This window comes from Stenella coeruleoalba, assembly GCF_951394435.1.
Source record: "Stenella coeruleoalba genome assembly, chromosome: 7".
Lineage (NCBI taxonomy): Eukaryota > Metazoa > Chordata > Mammalia > Artiodactyla > Delphinidae > Stenella > Stenella coeruleoalba.
Genome location: NC_137153.1, coordinates 81,022,730 through 81,050,411, shown reverse-complemented (window position 1 = coordinate 81,050,411; position 27,682 = coordinate 81,022,730). Strand labels below are relative to the sequence as shown.

Below are 27,682 nucleotides of genomic sequence, written 5' to 3'. Positions count from 1 at the left end.
ACTGACAAAGGATTAATCTCAAAAATTTACAAGCAGCTCATGCAGCTCAATATCAGAAAAAGAAACAACCCAATCCAAAAATGGGCAGAAGACCTAAACAGACATTTCTCCAAAGAAGACATACAGATTGCCAACAAACATATGAAAATATGCTCAGCATCACTAATCATTAGGGAAATGCAAATCAAAACCATACCGGTCAGAATGGCCGTCATCTAAAAATCTACAAACAAATGCTGGAGACGGTGTGGAGAAAAGGGAACCCTCTTGCACTGTTGGTGGAATGTAAATTGATACAGCCACTATGGAGAACAGTATGGAGGTTCCTTAAAAAACTAAAAATAGAACTACCATATGACCCAGCAATCCCACTACTGGGCATATAACCTGAGAAAACCATAATTAAAGAAGAGTCATGTACCACAATGTTCATTACAGCTCTGTTTACAATCGCCAGGACATGGAAGCAACCTATGTGTCCATTGAAAGATGAATGGATAAAGATGTGGCACATATATACAATGGAATATTACTCAGCCATAAAAGGTAACAAAATTGAGTTATTTGCAGTGTGGTGGATGGACCTAGAGTCTGTCATACAGAGTGAAGTAAGTCAGAAAGAGAAAGACAAATACCATATGCTAACACATATATGTGGAATCTAAAAAAAAAAGTTCTGAAGAACCTAGGGGCAAGACAAGAATAAGGACGCCAACATAGAGAATAGACTTGAGGAAACGGGGAGTGGGAAGGGGAAGCAGTGATGAAGAGAGTGGGACAGACATAAGTACACTACCAAATGTAAAATAGATAGCCAGTGGGAAGCAGCCACACAGCACAGGGAGATCAGCTCGGTGCTTTGTGACCAAATAGAGGAGTGGGATAGGGACAGTGGGAGGGAGATGCCAGAGGAAGGAGATATGCGGATATGTGTATATGTATAGCTGATTCACTTTGTTATAAAGCAGATTCACTTTGTTATAAAGCAGCATATATATGTCCATGCCACTCTCTCACTTCATCCCAGCTTATACTTCCCCCTCCCCATGTCCTCAAGTCATTTCTGTACATCAGCATCTTTATTTCTGTCCTGCCCATAGGTTCTTCAGAACCTTTTTTTTTTTTTTTTTTAGGATTCCATATATATGTGTTAGCATACAGTATTTGTTTTTCTCTTTCTGACTTACTTCACTCTGTATGACAGACTCTAGGTCCATCCACCTCACTAAAAATAGCTCAACTTCGTTTTTTTTTATGGCTGAGTAATATTCCATTGTATATATGTGCCACATCTTCTTTATCCATTCATATGTCAATGGACACATAGGTTGCTTCCATGTCCTGGCGATTGTAAATAGAGCTGCAATGAACATTGTGGTACGTGATTCTATTTGAATTATGGTTTTCTCAGGTTATATGCCCAGTAGTGGGATTGCTGGGTCATATGGTAGTTCTATTTTTAGTTTTTTAAGGAACTTCCATTTTGACTGGTGTGAGGTGATACCTCATTGTAGTTTTGACTTGCATTTCTCTAAAGATTAGTGATGTTGAGCATCCTTTCACGTGTTTGTTGGCAATCTGTATATCTTTTTTGGAGAAATGTCTATTTAGGTCTTCTGCCCATTTTTGGATTGGGTTGTTTGTTTTTTTGTTATTGAGCTGCATGAGCTGCTTGTAAATTTTTGAGATTAATCCTTTGTCAGTTGCTTCATTTGCAAATATTTTCTCCCATTCTGAAGGTTGTCTTTTCGTCTTGTTCATGTTTTCCTTTGCTGTGCAAAAGCTTTTAAATTTCATTAGGTCCCACTTGTTTACTTTTGTTTTTATTTCCATTTTCTTAGGAGGTGGGTCAAGAAGGATCTTGCTGTGATTTATGTCATAGAGTGTTCGGCCTATGTTTTCCTCTAACAGTTTTATAGTGACAGGCCTTACATTTAGGTCTTTAATTCATTTTGAGTTTATTTTTGTGTATGATGTTAGGAAGTGTTCTAATTTCATTCTTTTACATGTAGCTGTCCAGTTTTCCCAGCTCCACTTATTGAAGAGGCTGTCTTTTCTCCATTGTATATTCTTGCCTCCCTTATCAAAGATAAGGTGACCATATGTGCGTGGGTTTATCTCTGGACTTTCTATCCTCTTCCATTGGTCTAAATTTCTGTCTTTGTGCCAGTACCATACTGCATTGATTACTGTAGCTTTGTAGTATAGTCTGAAGTCAGGGAGCCTGATTACTCCAGCTCCGTTTTTCTTTTTGACGATTGCTTTGGCTATCTTTTGTGTTTCCATACAAATTGTGATATTTTTTGTTGTAGTTCTGTGAAAAATGCCATTGGTAGTTTGATAAGGATTGCATTGAATCTGTAGATTGCTTTGGGTAGTATAGTCATTTTCACAATGTTGATTCATCCAATCCAAGAACATGGTATATCTTTCCATCTGTTTGTATCATCTTTGATTTCTTTCATCAGTGTCTTATAATTTTCTGCATACAGGTTTTTTGCCTCCTTAGGTGGGTTTATTCCTAGGTATTTTATTCTTTTTGTTTCAGTGGTAAATGGGAGTTTTTCCTTGATTTCTCTTTCAGATTTTTCATCATCAGTGTGTAGGAATGCAAGATTTCTGTGCATTAATTTCGCATCCTACTACTTTACCAAATTCATTGATTAGCTCTAGTAGTTTTCTGGTAGCATCTTTAGGGTTCTCTATGTGTAGTATGTCATCTGCAAACAGTGACAGCTTTAATTCTTCTTTTCTGATTTGGATTCCTTTTATTTCTTTTTCTTCTCTGATTGCTGTGGCTAAAACTTCTAAAACTATGTTGAATAACAGTGAGAGTGGATAAACTTGTCTTGTTCCTGATCTTAGAGGAAATGGTTTCAGTTTTTCACCATTGAGAATGATGTTGGCTGTGGGTTTGTCCTATATGGCCTTTATTATGTTGAGGTAACTTTCCTCTATGCCTACTTTCTGGAGAAAGGGAATGAAATTGAGTTATTTGTAATGAGATGGATGGACCTATAATCTATCATACAGAGTGAAGTAACTCAGAAAATTGAAAAACAAATACCATATGCTACAACACATAGCGTTAATCTAAAAAAATGGTACCGATGAACCTAGTGGCAGGGCAGGAATAAAGATGCAGATGTAGAGAACGGACTTGAGGACACAGTGGGGCAAGGGGAAGCTGGGATGAAGAGAGAGAGAAGCACTGACATATATACACTACCACATGTAAAATGGATGGCTAGTGGGAAGCTGCTGCATAACACAGGGAGATTAGCTCAATGCTTTGTGACAACCTAGAGAGGTGGTATAGCGAGGATGGCAGGGAGGCTCAAGAGGGAGAGGGTACGGCGATATATGTATACTTATAGCTGAGTCACTTTGTTGTACGCCAGAAACTAACACAACATTGTAAAGCAATTATACTCCAATAAATGTATTTTTTAAAAAAAGAAAGAAAGAAATAACAAGTTTTGGTGAGGATGTGAAGAAAAGGAAACTCTTGTTCACTGTTGGTGGGAATGTAACAGGCACCATGGAAAGCAGTACAAAGCTTCCTCAAAAAATTAAAAATAGAACTACCATATGATCCAGCAATTCCACCTCTAGGTATTTATCCAAAGAGAATGAAAACACTATCTCACAAAGATATCTACACCCGCATGTTCACTGCAGCATTATTTTCAATAGCCAAGACATGGAAGCAAGCTAAGGGTCCATCAATGGATGAATGGATAAAGAAAATGTGCTATGTGTGTGCATGCGTGCGTGCATGTGTGTGTGTGTGTGTGTGTGTGTGTGTGTATATAATGGAATATTGTTCAGCCACAAAAAAGAATGAAATCCTGCCATTTGTGACAACATGGATGGACCTTGAGGGTATTATGCTAAGTGAAGTAAGTCAGACAGAGAAAAACAAATACCATATGATCTCACTTATATGTGGAATCTAACAACAACAACAACAAACCAACAACCAAGCTCATAGATATAGAGAATACATTGGTAGATTGCCAGAGGTAGGGCATTGCGGTTGGATGAAATAGGTGAAGGTGGTCAAAAGGTACTAACTTCCAGTTATAAAATAATTAAGTCACAGGGAAGTAACATACAACATGATGACTGTAGTTAATAATGTAGACTTGTATATTTGAAAGTTGCTAAGAGAGTGGATCTTAAAAGTTCTCATCACAAGAAAAAAATTTAACTATGTATGGTGACAGATGTTAACTAGAATTATTGTGGTGATCATTTCACAATATATAGAAATATTGAATCATTATGTTGTATATATGAAACTAATATAATGTCTTACGTCAATTATATCTCAATTTTTAACATGCCTCTAATGGCACAGGAAAAAGGTACCAAAAGTGTGACTCTCTCACCAGAGGTGGACTTAAGTACCCATAAACAAATGGAGCGAGAGGTATGAGACTGAGAAATCTTTGAAATATTGCAAATTTAAGATGCTTGGCTAGAAAAGAACTCAAGTGTGGCTACTGACACATTGGGGCTGATTTCTATTAAATGGATAAAAAGCTTACCAAATTTTGGAGAACAACAAGAACCAACAGTCATGGGAGAGAATTGATCTTCTCACAGAGGGCATATGGGACAGGGATGTAGTACACATTTTGAATATGACTGTTGTGGCAGTTCTGTAATATGGTCACAAATTCTTTGGCATTTATCTGTGCTTGTGACTGCTTCAATAAGTATAATAGAAGTGAAACTATGTCCCTTGGTCACTGGAACGCTCTTTGAGCCCTGAGCTGCCATGTAAAAAGTCCATCTTCCCTGAGGCTGCCATGCTATAAGGAAGCCCAAGCCACATGGACTTGTTGTGGTCAACAGTACCATCTGAGCACAGGTTTCAGCCATTTCAACCCAAGCATGAAACATGTGAGTAAAGAAGCCATCTCAGAAGTGAGTCCCCTAGCCCAGCTATTTGTCAGCCTCCAGCCATTTAAGTCATCCCAGCTGAGAGCCCAGATATCATGGAGCAGGGAAGAGCCATCCCCACCATACCTCTTCTGAATTTCTGACCTGCCAAATCTATGAACATAGTAAAAAATTTTGTTTTACACCATTAGGTTTTCAAGTGATTTGATAGGCAACAGATGTTATGGACTGAATTATGTTCCCTCTAAATTTACCCTCAGTACCTCAGAATGTTATTATATTTGGAGATGGGCCTTTTTTTTTTTTTGCGGTACGCGGGCCTCTCACTGCTGTGGCCTCTTCCATTGTGGAGCACAGTCTCCAGATGCGCAGGCCCAATGGCCATGGCTCACGGGCCCAGCCGCTCCGTGGCACGTGGGATCCTCCCGGACCGGGGCACGAACCTGTGTCCCCTGCATCGGCAGGCGGACTCCCAACCACTGCGCCACCAGGGAAGCCCATGGAGATGGGCCTTTAAAGATATGATTATGTTTAAATGAGGCCATTAGGGTAGGCCCTAATCCAATCTGACTAGCGTCCTCATAAGAAGAGGAGATTAGGGCATACAGAGAGACCCCAGAGACACTCAGATACAGAGTAAAGACCATGTAACGACACAGTGAGAAGGTGGCCCTCGGCAAGCCAAGGAGGCCTCAGGAGAAACCAACACTGCCAACACCCTGTTCTTGCACTGCTAGCCACCAGAACTATGAGAAAATAAATTTTTGTTGTTTAAGCCACTCAGTCTGTGATACTTTGTTATGGAAGCTCTGGAAAACTCAAGAAAAATCTTTCTCGCTCTCATTCCTACCCGATTCTGCCAGGTGAACCTTCAAACTCCTATTTTGCTAAGTAACCTTCATCCTCATTCTTAACTTTTACTTAAAATCCAGGCCTGAATGGCATCCTCTCAGAAACTGGATTTGGGATTCAGGGAGAACTAGGGAATCTCCCCAGTGTGCATGCAGAAAGATCCAGTCTGCAAAGGCAAGCCAATAAAGCAGACGCCCAGAAATGAGCAGGTAAAAGAGGGGAGATTCTTAAACATTTCATTTTTCTAGTCTAATAGAATTTTCTTGAGGGCCAGCTGTATGCCATATATTCTGAGAAATGGCCTCATGTACCTATTGTGAACCTTCTAACTTGATTAAGTTGGCTCAAGTTGGTTTCCATGATGTGCAACCAAAGAGTCCTGAATAACCCACGTGTCAAGTTGAGTCCACCGGCAGTGGACATTCATGGGGTGGGGGCCTAGACAGGAGAATGTGAGAGGACTCCTGACCCCAGCCCTCACTCCTGGCACACCCAGAAAAAAGCTGGAGAGACCTTTGGTGAGGTCAGGAAGTCTCTACATGAGCAAGTGGGCAAGATGAGTCAAGGAGATTTGAGTTATTACCCGAAACATGATCTCATTTGTACCCATAGCCTTGAGAGGCCTGAGGAAATTTTAGTTCCAGAAAAATACATTGAAAAGAATGACAGAAACCTTTGACAATAGTGCCAGGCAGGCCAAAACCTAGAATGAACTGGATTTTTTTTTTAAGTGCTAAGGAAAAATGTCACTCCAGAAAGAAACACAAGACAAATTGAATCTGCTGGCAGTGTGTTATGAAGTGGTTGGCCAGAATGAAAAAATAAGAATAAAAATAAAACAAAAACAGTGTTTCGGGAAGAAGCTGCATGTGTCAGAAAGAAAGCTCAGCTATGACCCAGCTGCTAGTAGGAAGGGAAAAGGGGGCAGCCCACACTCATTCTTAGCTTGTCACTCCTGACCAAAGCCTGGTCCTACGGCAGGTCCCAAACACGCAATGGAAGGGTTCTCGGATAGGATGAGGAGAAAGAGCAATGCTGAAAACCCGGCCTGGGGAGGAACTAGGGGGCCAGTACACAAACCACAGCTCAGTCCTAGCCTAAGATCCAGAAGCTTCTTGTCCCTAAACAATGGCACATGTATCCTGATAGAGAAGCAGACATATCCTGATAGGCACATGAACCCTGATGGAAAGCAGCATATATCCTGATAGCAAAAACACTTATGTAGGGCTTCCCTTGTGGCGCAGTGGTTGAGGGTCCGCCTGCCGATTCAGGGGACACGGGTTCGTGCCCCGGTCAGGGAAGATCCCACATGCCGCAGAGCAGCTGGGCCTGTGAGCCATGGCCGCTGAGCCTGCACGTCCGGAGCCTGTGCTCCGCAACGGGAGAGGCCACAACAGTGAGAGGCCCGCATACCGCAAAAAAGAAACAAACAGAAAAAACCACTTATATAAATTGAAACACTTACGTAAATTATTCTTGAATACTTGCATCCTAGGGGAGGATTATACTTCCCTGTGCCACTGCTGTCAGGCCAGTCCATGAGATTCCAGCCAATGAAGTGTAAGCAAAAGTGTGTCATTTCTAGACAGTCACTTTTGGACCCAGTGTGTGGCTTGTCATTTCTCCTGTTGCTCAACCATGAGACTGGCAACGTTCCAGATAGAGGCTGTTCCCAGGGTAAAAGCCATATGAACAAAGCTGTAATGACTTGTAATGAATGTGAAGTATAATAAGAAATCTTTGTGTTACCAGCCATTGTGATGGGGGGGAGGAGCACTTGTTACTGCAGCATCTAGCCTCTCCTGACTTACAACCTGCAAGATCAATAGCTTTGGTGATGAGAATAGAGCATTTCTGGTCACCAGGAAGAATCTACAGGCTTCAGGGATTGGCAGTGAAAGAGTATTTTGGGAAAAACCAGGGCAAACCCCGGAAGCTCAGGATCCAAGATATACATAAGAATTGGCTGGAGATAGGACTTCCCTGGTGGTCCAGTGGCTAAGGCCCCACACTCCCAATGCAGGGGGCCCAGGTTCGATCCCTGGTCAGGGAACTAGATCCTGCATGCTGCAACTAAAGATCCCACATGACACAACTAAAGATCCTGTGTGCTGCAACAAAGACCCAGTGCAGCCAAATAAATAAATAAATATTAAAAAAAAAAAAAAAAGAATTAGCTGGAGAGAGCAGAACAGAAGAAATCCCCTGGAATAGCAAGTATATTATTAATTTCTACTCCAACTGAAAATACAAAGGACCAATGACATCTGTTAAAATAGAGGTTACTTTAATGAAAAGGGTTTGAGGGGATTTTGAGATTTTATTTATTTTTTTTCTTATTGTTTTTGAGTTAGGTTCTGAGCCAAAAGGTGAAGTGAGGATGAAACTGACTTAATTGAGGAAAAAGATCAAAGGGTGACAAATGCACACATACCCCCCTGAAACCACCGTTGGTTTTGGATTAGTCTTTGGAATATAGATCTACCACAGACCCACATACTATTTCTGTCTCCATTATAAAATCCAGTTCTAGGCCCCTATTTAAATAAATTCTCTATTGCAGCCTTACTTTGCTTTATATGCAAGTCCCTTTCTGGGGACAGGCAATCTGCCCCTGAAATTTTGCTTGGGGGCAAGGACCCTATTTCCCCAGGCACACATTTTCCTTCTGCTGTCCGCCTGCCTCCTGGATTCTGAGTGTTCCACATCAGATTTGCTTCTAGGGTCACTGCTCACTTGTGAAGATAGCAGTACCACTTGGAATCTTCTCCCTCCCACCTTGCTGGCCCTTTGTCTGGAGTAAAACAGAGACTGTTGGGACTTAGATCACCGTTCACTTGCAAGCCCAAGACTCTGCGTCGTTTCCACATTCACTCAGTCTGCCCTGTGCTGGTCCCGTCAAGTGAGCAATCCTGTGCCCAACTCTCCTCTCCTGCTGCTAAGCTGTGTTCGCCACATGTGAGCACATCACAAACTGCAGGGGCAGCTGGCATGCGTGAAGGGACACCAGACCTTCAAACTGACTCAGCTATTTTTCATAAATGAGCCAAACCAACAAGAAGGACTCCACCAGGTAGGTTTTGTAAGCAAGCTCAAAAAAGAATTACATGACTCCAAGACTGGGAAGATCCAGCCTGACAGGTGTTCATAGGAAATGGGCCTGAGGTGGGGTCTCTTTGACCACGGGAACCAACTGTCTATTGCAGTTGCTAAAAAAGCTTTCAAAGGAAAGGCGGTATTAATCTTCCTCTAAGTTTTTTTTTTATATCTTTATTGGAGTATAATTGCTTTACAATGGTGTGTTAGTTTCTGCCTTATAACAAAGTGAATCAGTTATACATATACATATGTTCCCATATCTCTTCCCTCTTGCATCTCCCTCCCTCCCACCCTCCCTATCCCACCCCTCTAGGTGGTCACAAAGCACCAAACTGATCTCCCTGAGCTATGCGGCTGCTTCCCACTAGCTATCTATTTTACATTTGGTAGTGTATATATGTCCATGCCACTCTCTCACTTTGTCACACCTTACCCTTCCCCCTCCCCATATCCTCAGGTCCATTCTCTAGTAAGTCTGTGTCTTTATTCCTGTCTTACCCCTAGGTTCTTCATGACATTTTTTTTTCTTAGATTCCATATATATGTGTTAGCATACGGTATTTGTCTTTCTCTTTCTGACTTACTTCATTCTGTATGACAGACTCTAGGTCCATCCACCTCACTACAAATAACTCAATTTCGTTTCTTTTTACGGCTGAGTAATATTCCATTGTATATATGTGCCACATCTTCTTTATCCATTCATCCGATGATGGACACTTAGGTTGTTTCCATCTCCTGGCTATTGTAAATAGAGCTGCAATGAACATTTTGGTACATGACTCTTTTTGAATTATGGTTTACTCAGGGTATATGCCCAATAGTGGGATTGCTGGGTCATATGGTAGTTCTATTTGTAGTTTTTCAAGGAACCTCCATACTGTTCTCCATAGTAGTTGTACAAATTCACATTCCCACCAGCAGTGCAAGAGTGTTCCCTTTTCTCCACACCCTCTCCAGCATTTATTGTTTCTAGATTTTTTTGATGATGGCCATTCTGACTGGTATGAGATGATATCTCATTGTAGTTTTGATTTGCATTTCTCTAATGATTAATGATGTTGAGCATTCATTCATGTGTTTGTTGGCAGTCTGTATATCTTCTTTGGAGAAATGTCTATTTAGGTCTTCTGCCCATTTTTGAGTTGGGTTGTTTGTTTTTTTGTTATTGAGCTGCATGAGCTGCTTGTAAATTTTGGAGATTAATCCTTTGTCAGTTGCTTCATTTGCAAATATTTTTTCCCATTCTGAGAGTTGTCTTTTGGTCTTGTTTATGGTTTCCTTTGCTGTGCAAAAGTTTGAAGTTTCATTAGGTCCCATTTGTTTATTTTTGTTTTTATTTCCATTTCTCTAGGAGGTGGGTCAAAAAAGATCTTGCTGTGATTTATGTCATAGAGTGTTCTGCCTATGTTTTCCTCTAAGAGTTTGATAGTTTCTGGCCTTACATTTAGGTCTTTAATCCATTTTGAGCTTATTTTTGTGTTTGGTGTTAGGGAGTGTTCTAATCTCATACTTTTACATGTACCTGTCCCTCTGATTTGTTTTTGCCTGTCTATATCTGGAGGAGGCTGTGGGCTCTGGCTTGTCAGGGTGAGGTTGATCCAGGATAGCTGGATTACAATTTTAACTTGAGCAATGTCATGAAATTCACAGAAAGTTGGAGGGACTATTATAGATTAAAGGAAACTAAAGAGTCATGAAAACCAAATGCAACGTGAGATCCTTTATTTGATCCTAGATTGAAAGAAAAAACAGCTGAAAAGGCATTATTTGAATAATAGGAAAATTTTATATGGTCTATATATGACATTACTAAATTTATTAAATTGCTTTAATTTTCTTAAGTGAGATAATGATATTATGGTTTTGAAGATAATGTCGTTACTCTTAGGAGATACACGTTGTCATGCTAAAACACTTAAATGTGAAATAGGATGATGTTTCCAACTTTCTTTCAAATGGCCCAGAAAAAATAAGAATTACACATATATATAAAATTGAAGTGAAGGATATTGGTGCCTATTGTATTAGTCTTTCAATTTTTCTGTAGGTTTGAAAATTTTAAAGAGGAAATTTTATGTTGAGAAACCATGGAGATAAGAGGCAATTTGGGCTTAAAAAAATGAAGAATGAAAGAAGCCAAATTTTCTGTGTTCAATTATATGAGGAACTGACTCAGAGGAGAAGGATGGGACTTATTCAGAATGTCTCCAGAGAGCAGAGGTAGGATCTAGGCATGGGAGAGACCAGAAAGTAGATTTTGGCTTGAAATAAAGGAAACCATGTAATAAGACTCTCACACCTTGGCTACAGCTAGCTCTAATAGCAGAGAGAAGACAATTTTAAGTGAGAATGTGTTTGTCACTTGATATGATCTTTGGATTTTAACTGTCAGAGAATGACCAGCAAAATCATGGGAGCTGCTCAAATTTTAACCCAAGAACAAGGGAAGACTACCTCCAAGGAATAAAAGTTTAAAAAGCAGTAAAGAATTTAAAAAATTATTGAATAGAACTTATTCAAAATACTGAAAGCAACCTATACATGTACTAGATAACACAACCAGTAGTGTAAGAGATGATTCTGCCTGAGGTATAGATGTTGCCCCTTTTGATTTTTCTTTCAACTCTTCTCAATAGTCAAGGTGAAAGGCTCAGTCTTGGGGTTTTATATCTTCAGCTCTTCCCCAGAACCTTCAGTAAGCAATAATACTTAGCTAAAGACTGAAAAAAATGATTTTTATTTAATTTATATTTATTTTAATGGTTGCCTTCTTTTAAAAGTGACTTTCCTGGACTTCCATTTGTGGTAGTTAGATATTTTTTCCGTTTTAAATAAATGTACTAAAGTTTGAAAAATAGAATCAACTAAAAAAACATCATACCGAGGACTATACTGATTTGGCAAAAAAAAAAAAATGTGCAGGGAATATTTCAATGTTTGTAGTTTAAGTAAATATTGAAAGAGGTTTTCTTTTTCTCCTGTGTAATTGAAGTGCTAGAGGCCATTCACTTCCAAACAAGCCTTATCTTTATGGAGAGCTGCCTTCTTTGACAACAAACTTCTGAAGGTCTCCAGTGTTGACATGGACAGATGACATCTCTTCCCATCAGATATGATCATGAAAGTAGTCTGTCTTCATGATTCTTTATTCACTGTCTTGAAACTTCTGCAACTTCCCTTGAATTGCAGTTCTTTGAACTCTGGTCTTCAGCTCTTCTGTTGCTTTCTCTTTGATGATTTCTAAGTCTTTGAAGACTTACTAGCAAATATTCTAAGAAATGAGAAGGCTCAGGAACTTCCTTGATTGTGGCTTCCTGTCCAGTGCGTCTAATGCCTCAAGCAATGTTTGAGAGACATCACATAATATGGTGGCATCTACATCAGACTCAGTAACCTTTATGATCTTTTCCTTATGATCACTGGCCCTGTTGAAACATATAGATGCAAGACGGATATGTTACTTTCTTTGGACTTCTTCAATTTGTCCTACTATGTCTTATTTTATGTTTCAGGTGAGCATTTTTTCTCCTTTTAGTGTTCATGACTTCACATAATGAATTTTTCTCTGGTTTAAATATCATACTATCATAAATAGGAATTAAATGGGAATTAAAACAAACCTAAGTAAACCACTGAACCATCCTGCTTAAGAATATAGTCTTCTTGGGCTTCCCTGGTGGCGCAGTGGTTGAGAGTCCACCTGCCGATGCAGGGGACACGGGTTCATGCCCCGGTCCAGGAAGATCCCACACGCTGCAGAGCAGCTAGGCCCGTGAGCCATGGCCGCTGAGCCTGTGCATCCGGAGCCTGTGCTCCACAACGGGAGAGGCCACAACAGTGAGAGGCCTGCGTACCGAAAAAAAAAAAAAAAAAAAAAAAAAAAGAATATAGTCTTCTTGGTCACAATAGAATCAAATGGTCTACCCTATACAAATGAATCCTTCCCCATTACTGACCATTCAGTAACAGGAGTGGGTAATTATTAATTTCTTTTGAGCATCACAGTATAGTGTACCTTTGGATTTTGTTTTTAAATCAGAGAGTGTTCATAAATAGAAAAACAATATTAACACCTGATTTTCTTAATTTAAAAATCATAAATTGAGCATTTGTATACCTGCAAATGAGAGTATTATCTAACAATGAAAATACTTATCTGGTGAAGCAGCAATTTCCCTCTCATTGGATAGGATCTTTACAGATAGTGACTGGATGATCAAATGTTAACATTACACTAGTCAAGTAGGATGGTGGAACCATTTACCTTTTGACTAATTCAATATTATATAAAGTTTTATGGCATAAAAGAACCTTTTAAATAGAATGTTTGCTCTACTGTATCAAACAGCCTAATCAAAAGAGAAAACGGGAAGATGCTAGTTCTGCCAAAATTTACATCAGACAGCACATTTTCTGAATTATTATCAAGTTGTATTATTAAAACATTTGTCTGATGAAATCTATTTTTCATACTGATTTCCTCTGAATTTTCCCTGTAAAGTTAAGCTAGTGATATCTCATAAGAATATGCACCGTGGCTAGGTAAGTAAAATTTTCGAGATACCAAGAACACTCTAAATAATTCATGAAGTATCTCATGTCATACTGAGGCATGTCAAATTCAAACTTTTGTGCGTATTAATGATTCACTGTTTACTTATGGTCACTGCATGAAATTTTATTTTCATTTGAAAAAAATGTAAAATTAGTTCAGAGGAGAAACCAAGATGCCAGAAATGGGATGGACATAAAACTTTCCCTTTGATAATTTGTTTCACTATTTTGCATTAAAGGTTTGCAATGAAGTTGCCTGGATAATTAAATTACTTAGGAAATTTTCACCCAAATGAGTGAAGATAGCAGAAGTTTACTGTAAGAGTAAAAAATATTGTTCCTACGTTTTATATTGCTCTGTACTTTTTTCAAACCCAGTTTTCCAGGGCTGAGGTTTCAAGGACAACCAAACTGATTGTTCCTCTCTCCAGATTTGCTTCCTGAAGCTCATCTGCCTGCAACCTATCCCTAGTCAAGTGGCCTCTCATTGTCACATACATACGCAGTATAGCTTCTTATAGCACTATGTATATTTCTCCCTTACCTGCAGTACGTTTCCTCTCCCTTCCACTTATTCACATTTGAGAGGAAGGAACTAACTGTATGGCTCCTCTAATACAATTCTCTCATTTAAAAATTGAGAACCTGTACCCTAGCAGAACCATCTGGAGACTTACCCAATGAAAAAGTGTAAACCACGTCTCCTCTATGAGGTGTTATTATGCACATAGCATTCATTTATTTTCCTCTCACATGAATTCCCTCAAAAGCAAAGCCCTTCCACATCTTTTGCCAGTACTTGGTACTGTCAGCCTTTTTTATTTTAACCTTTCTAGTGTGTAGTGGTATCTCATTATGGTTTTAATTTGCATTTCCCTAGTGATTAATAATATTGAGCATCTTTTCATCTGCTTATTTGCAAGTTGTTATGTCTTCTTTGGTGAAATGTTATTCAAATATTTTGTCCATTTTTTTCTATTGAGTTGTTGTCTTATTATTATTGTTACAAGGTTTTTTTAAAAAATATTTATTTATTTATTTGGTTGCACCGGGTCTTAGTTTCAGCTCCCGGGCTCCTTTAGTTGTGGCTTGCCGGCTCCTTAGTTGCAACAAGTTTTTTAATATATATTTTGGGTACATTTCTTTATCAGTTTTATGTTTTGCAAATTTTCTCCTAGTCTATGGTTTGTCCGTTCATTTTTTTTTTTTTTTTTTGCTGTACGCAGGCCTCTCCCTGTTGTGGCCTCTTCCGTTGCGGAGCACGGGCTCCGGACGCGCAGGCTCAGCGGCCATGGCTCACGGGCCCAGCTGCTCCGCGGCATGTGGGATCTTCCCGGACCGGGGCACGAACCCGTGTCCCCTGCATCGGCAGGTGGACTCTCAACCACTGCACCACCAGGGAAGCCCTGTCAGTTCATTTTTTTATATGTCCTTTGAAAAACAAATTTTTCAGTTTTGATAAACTCCAGTTTGTCAATTTTTTCTTTTATGGAGAATGCTTTTGGTGTCATATCTAAGAAAATTTTGCCTAACCCAAGAGCACAAAGATTATCATATTTGTTTCCTTCTAGATTTATAGTTTTAGTTTTTATATTTAGGTCTATAATTTGTCTTGAGTAAATTTTTTGTATGGTATGAGGAAAAGGGCTAGGTTTTTTTTTTTTGCATTTAGATAATGCAGTTTTCTCAGTGCCATTTGTTAAAAAGATGATCCTTATCCTATTGGATTACCTTGGAAGTTTTATCAAAAATATATTGGCCATATAAATTCCCTGGCAGTGCAGTGGTTAGGACTCGATGCTTTCACTGCCGCGAGCACGGGTTCGATCCCTTGTTGGGGAACTAAGATTCCGCAAGCCGTGCGGTGCAGGCAAAAATTAATTAATTAATTAATTTAAAAAAGGAATTCCCTAGCAGTCCAGTGGTTAGGACTCTGCGCTTTCACTGCCCCGGGACTGGGTTCAATCCGTGGTCGGAGAACTAAGATCCCACAAGCAGTGAGGTGTGGCAAAAAAATTAAATTAAATTAAAAAAATATATATATATATATGCACCATATGTATAAAGTTTATTTCCAAACTCTATTCTGTTTCACTGATTATGCTTATCCTTATGCTAATACCACGCTGTCTTGAATGCCGAAGCTTTATAGCAAGTCTTAACTCAAATATGTATGTCCTCTGAATTTGTTGTTTTTCAAAGTGGTTTTAGCTGCTGCCCTTTGCATTTCTCTATGACTTTTAGGATCTTCTTGTCAATTTCCACACACACAAAAAAAGCCTACTGGGATTTTAAAAGGATTGCATTGAATTGATAGGTTAACTTGGAGGGAATTACCAACTTAACAATATTAAGTCTTTCCAGTCCATGAATATGAAATGTCTTTATTTGTCTTTGTTAATTTTTCTCAACAATTATTTATAGTTTTCATGATACAAGTCCTGCACTTTTTTGTTAAATATATTCCTAAGTAATCTTTTTGATAGTATCACAAATGAAATTGTTTCCTTAATTTCAGTTTTGGATTGTTCATTGTTAGCTTCTAGAAATAAAATTGATTTTTGTACATTGATCTTGCATACTCTGGACCTTGGTAACCTAGATTATTAGTTCTAATAGGGTTCTTCTTTGGTACATGCCTTAGGATCTTCTATATACAAGATCATATCATCACAAATAAGACAGTTTTATTTATTTTTTTCTAATCTATATACCTCTAGTATCTTTATTCCTTACTGCACTGGCTAGAATCTCCACTACAGTCTTGAATAAAAGTGATGAAAATGGGTATCCCTTTCTTATTCCTGATATTAGGGGTAAAGAATTCAGTCTTTCACCACTAAGTATAGTGTTGTTAGTTTTTCAGAGATGTCCTTTATCAGGTTGAGAAAGTTTGTTGAGAGTTTTTATCATAAATAATTATTGAATTTGGCCAGATACTTTTTATGTATTTATTGAGATGATAATAGAGATGATAATACGGTTTCTGTCCATTGCTCTCTATTAATATAGTGCATTACATTAATTGATTTTCAGACATTTAACTAACCTTATATTTCTAGGATAAACTCCACTTGGTCATGATATATAATTGTTTTTATATGGTGCTGAGACCAATTTACTAATATTTTGTTAAGGATTCTTTCATCTATATTCATAAGGAATGTTGGCCTGTAGTTTTCTTTTTATGTGTTTGTATATGTATTGCTTTTTGACTTGAAAACAATATTGTATGTATGCACCTTAAGATATACTCTCTCATGGAGTTTACAGTCCTGTTGGAAAGTCAGAAATAATAAAAGAACGTAATTTTTTTTTTTTTTTCCGGTACGCGGGCCTCTCACTGTTGTGGCCTCTCCCGTTGCGGAGCACAGGCTCCGGACGCGCAGGCTCAGCGGCCATGGCTCACGGGCCCAGCCGCTCCGCGGCATGTGGGATCCTCCCGGACCGGGACACGAACCCGTGTCCCCTGCATCAGCAGGCGGACTCTCAACCACTGCGCCACCAGCGAAGCCCCATAATTTTTTTTACATATACAATTATAATTGTGATTGCTCTAAAAGAAAGTAATAATATTATACGATTTATTTTTAAGTAACAGAACCAAGTGGAGACGGGTAGGGAGGCACACTTAAGAGGGTAGTAAGGAAGACCTCTCCGAAGGAGTGACATTCGAGCTGAAACCTAAAGAATGAGGCAGCTGGAAAAGGGAGAGGGGGTGAGGGAGGTTTCAGACAGAGGTGACAACAGGTGCAGAGGCTCCACTCAGGAAAAACTTTGATAAATTAGAGAAACTGAAAAAGGTGTGTTTGAGCCACCTAAGAGAAGAGAAAGACATGAATGACTAATGGATTGTGGGAAAAGAGATGCACGACTGAAAGGTAAAATGCTCTACTTCATATTCAAAAGGTGTTGAATTCAGCCTTGAGCAAAATGAAAATGCCAATTAAAGAAGGCAAGGAGTTGCTTGGATGGAAGGATATTTATTTCTAATCCTGTTTTCTGTCCCTTGGTAGGTTCTTAGAGGCTGAGGATGGTGGTACACTCACAAACCTCAAGATCCACCTGGTTGAATATGACTGCAGGGATCTTCAAACATCTTATACACCAAAACCCAAAGAAGAGAAGCCTGCCCACTGCAATTTGCTGGAAGTACTTGTATAAATGGCTCAGTATGGCTTTTATTCTTTGATGCTTATAAGGGTTTTTCTGGCATTCACGGAGTTACATGCCCATTCATCTGTCAAAACTGAAAGAGAAATCTTTCTCAAGAAAGTGTTCAAAGGCACATGTCTAAAAAAATGCAACATAATAAGACAAGTGAAAAATGCTAGGTCCTAAATATTCTAAGCATTCTGGGAAGCATGGGTACATTTTAAAACTGATTGCTGTTCTAATTCTCTGTGTATCATATTCATAGCTTTTTAAAAAATTACTGATTTCTTTGATGAAGAGTTTAGCAAATGCAGAAATTGAATCTTAATTTCAGAATGCTTTGATTGCTTCTAATTGCTTGTTGTTTTTTCACATGTCTGAGTTTAATATCACAGAAAGCTTTTGAATCATTAGCTCTGGAAAAATAACCCTGTCACTTAATCACACAATAAGTGAATTACAGGCATCCAGGCCAGCCAAGGAACCTGACCTGGAAGTTCCTTTCTAAGACTCAACTGGGAGATTCATCTGTCTTCAGCCATGCAAATCATTTCTCATCTTAGTGGAAAATTTCAGGATGGCCTCACAGCTATAAATTTCCAGGCTCATCTGGAAATTCATTGCCCCATCCACAACTGAACATTCTAGGCAATGGAAGAAGCTTTGAGTTATATTCACTCTCTGAAACAAGGGACTCTTGAAGGTCTTGAGATGGGAAGGAAAGAGGCAGGACACAAATGCTACATAATGAAGAAGGGGCGCAGCGGTTGGGATGTGATGAAGACCAGCTGGAACCAGCTGCAAACAATGTGGCTGTGAGAATAGCCCAGGCATTGACCTTTAGCTCATTATACCTTCCTTGTAACACTAAAAATCACTCCCCCTTACACCTGACAGTTCCCAGGAAGACCAAAAAGGCCAGAAAGTTCCCAGTGGCCCAATTCCTGGGAAATCCCCAAAATAGCAAGAATATTCCTCCCACTCATTAGCCTATGAAATTAGCCCATAAAAACCTATGGCCCCATTGCTGGGGCCACTCTCACTTCCTGAGACGTCCACATTCTGCCTATAGAATCTGCATGTCTAAATAAATTTGTTTTCCCTTTACTCTGGCTGGCTCTTGAATTCTTTCCTGCCAAAAACCCTCACTTGGCAATCGGTCCTAAGACTCCTGCAGGTCCCATGACGTGACATTTCCCTCTCCTGCAACAGTCTTATCTTGCCAGCCTCCCCTTCTCCCTCTCCCCGCCCGCCTCGCCAACCCCGCCCCTGCAGCACTAACAGTATGATGCAGAGGGAGCCTTAAAATGACCTGTACCGCAGGTTGTGGTTAGCCCTTAGCTTAAGAACACAAACTTTGGAATTAGACCTGACTTCAGGACTTCCCACTTTTAGTTGTATGCCCTAGGGAAAGTTATTTACTCTCTCTGAGTCTCCATTTCTTCATCTAAAGAATGGAGGAAATAATCTCAACCTCAAATGGCATAAGAATCAAACAAGATGATATATATAAAGCACATACCCTAGTTCTCGGCACGTGATAAGCGTGCATGAAATGGTAGCTATTAACGTTATTGCCATTGTTGTTTCTATTTTTTTTTTTTTGAAATTGAAGTATAGTTGATTTACAATGTTGTGTTAGTTTCTGGTATACAGCAAAGTGAGTCAGTTATACATATATGTATATTCTTTTTCAGATTCTTTTCCATTCGAGTTTATTACAGGATATTGAGTATAGTTCCCTGTGCTATACAGTAGGTCCTTGTTGTTTACCTATTTTATCAGTATATATAGTAGTTTGTATCTGCTAATCCCAAACTCCTAATTTATCTCCCCCATCCCTTTTTCCCTTTGGTAACCGTAAGTTTGTTTTCTAGGTCTGTGGGTCTGTTTCTGTTTCGTAGATAAGTTCATTTGTATTATATTTTAGATTCCACATATAAGTGATATCGTATGCTATTTGTCTTTCTCTGTTTGACTTACTTCACTTAGTATGATAATCTCTATTTCTATTTCTAAGTTCTGTCTGCCAGTGGTTCTACACACCCAACCATCGGTGGAAATCTTTGAATCTTATCAGTGGACGGGAGTTTTAAAATTTTGTTATTCAACCCACTTAATTTACAGGTAAAGAAACTCATCTATCTATAAAATATCTAAGAGGACACACACTTGTCCAAGTTTGTACTGAATGACAGAGCTGAAGTCTCTTGATTTTCAGGCCAGAGTTCAATTCTGCTTGAAATGCTCAAGTACTTTGGTTACTCTTGAGTATGTGCAGAATTATTCGTCCTGTTTTCATATTTTTATGATCAGTTACAGTTTTAGTTCTAGCTTGCTATCATGTGCGACTTAGGCTAACCAATATACTCATCAGAAAAAATCCAAAAACAGTATTTTTTGTACCTAAAAATAATTAGAAGGTGAAAAATCTAATTGGAAGAGAAATATTTTGAAAATGGTACAAAAAGAATACAAAATAATTAGAAGAAATATATACACAAAGAAATATTGTAGGAGAATAATGACTTTGTTATAAATGATGATAGTTTTCTTTTTAATATTCTAAAGGACTTTTTCCAGGAAAAATGATGTTTGATGTGAAGTTTAATATATACTCTTCATACATGTATGTTTATATTACTAAAACTTTTTAAAAGTTTCTCTTTTTCTTCCTAAATGTTTCAGCTAAACAAGAGTGAAGGTTTTGGAGAAGGGAGGAAGGGGAGAGAGACCTGGTGCTACTTTTCCCCTGTGACAGAAGGGAGTTTACCAAGAAACAGAAGATGGATACCACACTGTTGGGTGGTAAGTACCACGGTTCCACGGCCAGAAGGACTTCACTGAAGTCCAAAGCAAAAGAGGGAATTCAGTAAGTGATTCTCGCTTATAGCTACAATACTGAGCTGGGAGTTGAGGAGAAGCGTTCTTCTCTTGTGCTAGTTCAGCATCGCCTCAGCTTTGTTCTCTTGGGTCTCCAGCCCATAGTGTCACCAACTCATCCCTGACCTGGGAGGGTGTAGCCCAGGAAATTTACTGAATACATGAGAACAGTACTAGTACTGCTATGGTTACTTGGCTCAAATTAAATATTATAAGATGAAGTAAGATTCCTTTTATTCTTATTTACATAAGCAAAATGTGCTAACTGCAAATAATTCAAATAATATGAAAAACCAAATCCTCTTTACCCACAGTATGTGGTACCTTACTTTTTTTTTTCTTACTTGACCATATGTCTTAAAGCTCTTTTATGAAGTAAATATAAATCTACCTCATTTTTTTCAGTCATCATGTAGTATTCCACAATATAAGTGTACCATATTTCATCTAACCCTTCTCTAACCGAGGAAAATTTCTTTTTCCAATTTTTCTTTATTATAAATAAACCTTCAGTGACTAGCCATGTTTATTTTATGAATATCTGTGAATGTTTCAGAGGAACGAGTCTTAGAAATGGAATTAAGAAATCCAAGAAAATGCTTATCTTAAATTTTGATAGCTATTTCTAAGTTGTCATCAAAAGAGATTGTACCAATTTACACTCTTAAAAACTGTGTGTGAAGTTGTCCATTTCCACCTGATAATACTGGTATCAATCTATTGAATTTTTAACAACCTGATTATTTATAAAGTACACCTTGTGGTTTATTTTGCATTTCCTTTATTTTGAGATTAAGCATCTTTTTACATTTTATCAATGTTTTAATTTTTTATGGTTATCTCTTCATTTCTTTTTCCCAGTTTTACATTTTATGTCTTTTAATAATTTTAGGAGCTCTTAATATATTTTGTATATTATACTTTGCTTTACATATTTTACAAAGACTTTCACTAGGACCTTTAGTTTTAGAGTCTTATTTCACACAGAACTTTAAATTTTTTGAAATAAGGTATTTTTATTAATGGCTCCTGGAATTTGCATCTTCCCTAGGAAGGCCTTCATCACCCCCTAAAATTCTAAAAACTGATATGCTGTATTTTACTCAAGTTCCTTTCTGATTTGTTATTTTTTTTAGTTTAGTGTTTATAGAGTTTAATCCACTTGGATTTTGTGTGTATGATGTGATACTGGAATCTAAATTATTTTTTTCAGGATTTCCAACCCTCTCAATATCATTTTTGAACAATCTGTCCTTTTTGCTCTGATTTGAAATGCTCCCTTTTTATATTCTAAATGTCCCTTTGTCCCTGAATTGTTCTTTTTGATTCAATTTGTCCTTGTTTTTATTCTGAACCAATACAACATTCTTTAATTAACATACACTTGGCATACTTTGATAACTAAAAATTCAGGTCCTACCCCATTGTTCTTTGTTTCTTTTTCTTTACATTTTTTGGTTGTTCTCGTGCATTTTCTCTTCCACATGAACTCTAAAATCAACTTATCAATATCAATAAATCTCCCATTAGGATTTGTATTGGGATTGCATTGAATTTATGGATTAATTAGCAAAGTTGACATCCTTAAAATATTGAATCTTTCCTCCTGAAATATGTATATCTTTCCATCTATTCAGGTCTTCTTTTGTATCTTCACTAAAATTTCTTAGTTTTCCTCATGTGGATCTCACATTGTTCTTGTTGATTTATTCCTGGGAGATTTTTTTAAAGCTTATGTTGTCACTGGGAACGGGATCTTTAGATTTGGGGTTTCTACAGAGAAAAGCATATGAGAGCAAAAAGAAAGCAGGAGGTGAAAGAAAAGGAGAGAGAAGAAAAAGAGAAAGAGAAACAAAAGGTAAGATGAGATGATACAGGAGGAAGATGGGAGAAAATGTGATTTTTATTGAGTACTTATTATGTGACAAGCCCTGTGGCAGAGGCGTTCACAAGCACCATTTCGTGCACTCTTCCTTGCCAGGTGGCTTGTCCGAGAAAATGAAATTTGAAAAGGTCAGCAAGGGAGCATGTAACAGGAAGCAGAAAGAGAACAGGTTTGAAGTGAAATCTGGGAACCGATCCCAGATTCCATTCTCACCAGCTGTGATTTTTGCTCCAGTCACCTAGTTACGTTCCTTGCTTGTAAAACTTGCATAATATCTGTTCAGGTGATTGTGAGGATTAATTAGAATAACTTATCTAAAGTGTCTGGCACATTAGATGCCATTCTCCATAAGTGCCAATTCCCCTCCAGGAACCCATCACTTCCGGCTCCACCCCACCCCCAAAACGACTTTCCTGCCGTGGCAAAGCCAGAGTCTGCTCAGAACAGCATGAAGCCTTCATGTTAATGTGTAATGGGGTATTTATTCTGTGAGAGCCTAATACCCAGGAACACATACATTATGTTTTTAAGAAACATTGTAGGAGAAACAGTTGTTAGTAGCCATGATCTGAATCTGAAAAAAAATCACATACTCCTAAAAAAAAAAAAAGTCAGCCATTTTTACAAAAGGAGGCATTGTTGAAATTTGAATCCTTATTCAAGCCCAAATCCCTAGTGAGAAATATGCTCTCTTTCTATCCGAACAATAGTTCCTTGTCTCGAGACGATGCTGGCTACATAGCCCTGGAAAGCATCGAATCCCCATGGTGATGGCAGCGTTTTCTCCCAGGGACGCTGGAAACACCGTCTGGAAGAACCACCCGACCCAGGGCTGTGGCCATTGAAAGGACGCTCGTTCCCAGTCTAACAGGAAAACACAACTGGTCCTAGTGTCCTAGCTACGATGTCTCGTATTTGCTGCAGGGCTTCCACCCTCCAGAGTTGTCCTTATGAGATGTGAGTATGAAGTCGAAAGAGAGAAATTAAGTAAGTCATACTGAAATGCCCCAAATGAATATTCTTTCTAGGCAGCATGTACGTTTGTTCCCAACATGGTGCTCTTATTCGTCTAGCACATGTTTGAACCGGCCTGCATTTAAATCCTCCCTCTCTGCAGTTGGGAGCTCTTGAGAAAATTAGCTCACCTCTCTGAGCCTCCTTTCTTTCGTCTGAAAAATAGGGTTAATAACAAGAACCTCAAAAGATTGCTATGAGAATTAAATCACAGGAATACAAAAGCGTGCTCATAAAAACTCAGAATTATTCTTTCATCATACAGGGAATCGCATTCAGAGCCCATAAATGTCTCCAGTGGTTCTGTGTTTCACTTTTCAAGGGGAAATTTGATTTCTGCGATAGCCAAATGTCGTATGATTCTGGGACTAGTAAATAATATGTACTATTAAGCTGAGCAACTATAATTTTTTACTTTTTTTTAATGGGGTGGTCTCATAAATATTGAGACTCGTTCCATATGCACTGTGAAAATTAACCTCAACCCATTAGATCTATATTCAAATTGTAGCCAGAAGCCAATCACGTCTCAATATCGCCTCTGCTACCACCTGTTTGGGTTAAAGCCATCATCATCCTTCTCTAGGATTATTGCAAATAGCCTCCTTCTAACTGGTTTTCCTACTTCCACTATTGCCCTAAAAATATTCGGAGCAATGGCGATATCATTGGAATAAATGTATCATCTCCCCAGAAGAATACTTTGACCATTGTTATTTAGATATTCACTTATTCAACAAACATTTATGGAGCCTCTACCATATGCCAACATTGTTCCAGGCTCTGGCAATACAGCAATAAACAAAACAGATGCAGATCCCTGCCTCATAGAATGGTTTCATAAAGACTGGCTGAGATCATTGCTGGAGAGAATCTAGAGAAGAAGTTAAAGGACTGAGTTCATGGCAGTCAGTCCAATGGCTAGAAGTCAGGGTGATGAGAAGGACCAGAAATGAGACTGAGAACTGGCCGGGAAGGTGAGAGGAAAACTTGGAGAGTGCGGTGGACTGGCTGTCAAGGGAAACAAGTATTTCAACAAGTTCAGGTGCATTTGCTACAAAGCCACCTTGTCATAAGTTACCACCAGGTATCCCATGTGAAGGAGAAGATACTGGCTCCTATAGAATATACCAGGTTTGGGGGTGGTTCCTCATGGATAGATGATGGCCACAGGAAAAGATGGTTGCTGTGATTGAAATGTATTATTTTGTTTATATATACATTTGAGCTGATTTTACTTTTGCAACCAAAAAATACTGCATTGACACAATTTAATCATTGGCATAACACTAGGATCTTTTCTTTCATCTTCAAATGTTCTGTCTAGCTGACTCTTGTCCTTGAAGCAAATTGTCCAATTTTGAGAGGTAGAACTATAAATCTAAGTAGTTGTATGTGTGGACAGACTGCCGGGAATTTGTATGAGTAAATTTCATAGATGTTTCAGGAGGTACAGACTGTTTTTCTTGCCCCCTCCCTTATTTTCTGACACTGAGTCTTGGAAGTTTCTGGCTTTTCATTGGAAAAAAAAAAGAATCGTGGAAACAAACACTTCAAATTATTCATTCATCAAGCTTCGCACAATCTGGTCTTTAATCTTTCACTTTTTCTAAGCGCATCGGGTTGGGAGCAGCCATATGGTTGTAATGCTGGGAGGGCTGGGGAAGACTAGATGTGAGACCAGGGCAGAATTGGGGGTTGTTGACAAAGAGCAGGGAGAAGAGGATCTGGATTTCTTTCAGAAGCCGGAAACTTTGGAGGGCAGTCTGCGATCGGGGATGAGGGATGGATGCTGCAATTGGTCAGCTTGGGTCTGACTAGCTAAGTAGAGGACATGAGGAACACATGGCCAGAGCCCTGTGCTACTCATCCCGGTGAGATACAACTGTGGGCAAGTCAGCGCCCTGAAATTCTTACTACAGGAAACTGTCACCTGCCTCTCTGTGAGAATTACAATTGCAGGCAATTCATAAAACACCAAGGGACTTCCCTGGTGGTGCAGTGGTTAAGAAGCCACCTGCCGGTGCAGGGGACACGGGTTCATACCTGGTCTGGGAAGATCCCACATGCCGCTGGGCAACAAAGCCTGGGCACCACAACTACTGAGCCTGCTCTCTAGAGCCCGCGAGCACCAACTCCTGAGCCCCCGTGCTACAACTACTGAAGCCTGCATGCCTAGAGCCCGTGCTGCGCAACAAGAGAAGCCACTGCAATGAGAAGCACACTTACCACAACGAAGAGTAGCCCCTGCTCGTCGAATCTAGAGAAAGCCTGTGTGTAGCAAAGAAGACCCAACACAGCCAAAAAAATATAACAGTACATTTAAAAAGAAAAAGAAAACACCGAGCAGAACCATTTGCTACATCTCTTATCAAGGTATATCAGATGGCAAGTCACCCTTACTCAGTGACCTAGTTATAGAATATCCATTTCACAGAAATTTACATTGCTTCCTTTTGTGAGTCACAACTTCCAGGAACTCATCTTTAAACCCCAAATAGTATATGAAAACGTACACCGCAGACTGTATATTGCTTTTCAATGTAAGGAAAAATACTACATGTAACAGCATGGTATTCCCCAAGAAAACTGGGTAAAGAAGACAATGCCCAGCTCTGTGGGTGACATAATGGTAGGAAATAAACTTTACTCCGGAAGAGGTGAATGATACACATAGCATGTTGCTGTTTGTTACTTCTTTAAAGGACGGGGGCTGTAGGTGCCGGTACTCAGCATTCATCCCTGTAGAAGTTGCCCAAACAGATTGCATGGAGCTATATTGTGCTTCTCTACAGGGAGAAAGCAATTGTTTATTATTTAGGTTTACTTCTCAAATGGGTTATTGAAATACTTAGGACTAAGTATGTAACCCGTCCATGTCTTATTCATTCAACAAATATTTCTATTATATTTCAGGGGCTAATCTATGTGTTTGGGATGTGTTAGTAAACAAAACAGGCAAAACCTTCTGCCTTCTTGGAGCTTACATTCTAGTGAGGGGAGAAAAAAATAACAAAACATAATAAATAGTTAAATTATATAATATGTTGGAAAGTCATCAAATGCTAGGGAAAAGTAGAACATGGTAAGAGGTTTGGGCTTACAGGAGGAGGGACAGATTGCAGGTTTTAATAGAGGAGACAAGGTCAGTCTCATTAAGAGTGTGACACTTGAGGAAAGATTTGCAGGTGAACTGGTTAGGTAAGTGGATTTCTGGGGGAAGAATGTTTCAGGCAGATGGATGAGCCAGGGCAAAAGTCTTAGGGCAGAAGCAAGCCAGGGACGTGCAAGGAATAACATGGAGACCAGCATGGCTGGTGTGGAGTCATGAAGAGAGAGTCAAACAGGAGATGAGGTCAGAGGTAGCCCCAGAGGCAACCCTGCTGGTAGAGGGCCTCATTGGCCACTTTAAGGACTGCGGCATTTAGTCTGGGTGAAATGGAAAACTCTTGGAGGAGTTTAGGCAGAGAAACTATACCATCTGTGTTACATTTTAGAAAGATCACTCTGGTTTCTGTGTTGGGAATAGTCTCAAATGGCACATTTTGGAACAAGAGGACCAAGGAGGAGACTCTAGTGATAATCCAGGTGAGAGATGATGATGACTCAAACCAGGGTGGTGGCCATGGCAGTGCAGGGAAGTGGTGTGAGTGTGTGGAGTCGGGAGTGAGACCAAGGTTTTGGGTGTGAGCAGTTGGGAGGATGGAGTTTCATCAACTGAAAGGGCGAAAGCCTCTGATGGATAGGTTTGTGGGAGAAGATGAGAACATCACTTTTAGGCATGTTACATTTGAGATGTCGGTGAGGCATCAAGTGGACATGCCAAGTAGGGAGTTGCATATATGAGTCTACAGTTCAGGAGAGAGGTTGGTCACAAGATGGAAATTTGGGAGTTGTCACTGGGATGCACCAAAATGAATAGGTCTTGGGGAATACGGGGGAATAAAATGAAGACTGAAGGGGAAGAACCAGTGACGTGGGAAGCAAATGAGAAAACCTAGGGCATCCTGGAAGCCAAGTGAAGAAATTATACTGAGGATGAGGGCATGATCAACCACGCCACTGGATTTACAGGTGAATTTCCTCTGTAAAATGCAGGTAGTAAGAGCGCCTGCCTCACAGGCTTAAATGACATAATTTATGTGAATGGCCAATCAGTATGCCTGATGCCAGTAAAGGCTCAAAAATACTACCTATTATTTTTATTCCTAGCACCTCTGAAAAAGCACTTATCATTATAAAGCTGTACATTGTTCAAGCTATCCCCTAGGGGGCGCGCAAGGCCTTCCCTTTGTCCCCATTAGTGGTGTTCCCACAAAGGAG

General features: G+C 39.2%; 1 protein-coding gene across 5 annotated transcripts in view; it reads left to right on the top strand.

Moving 5' to 3' along the window:
• LOC307189266 (guanine nucleotide-binding protein G(q) subunit alpha) overlaps nt 1-27,682 on the top strand; it is a 441,007-nt gene that overhangs the window by 59,000 nt on the left and 354,325 nt on the right. For 4 of the 5 annotated variants that reach the window (XM_079927177.1, XM_079927176.1, XM_079927174.1 and 1 more), the window contains exons 4-6: nt 17,439-19,704; nt 20,266-20,385; nt 23,136-23,302. The gene's annotated coding sequence lies outside the window, so the exon portion shown is untranslated. Of the gene's footprint in view, nt 1-17,438; nt 19,705-20,265; nt 20,386-22,034; nt 23,303-27,682 lie in introns of those variants that run through there. The other variant, XM_079927178.1, reaches the window with a different exon arrangement.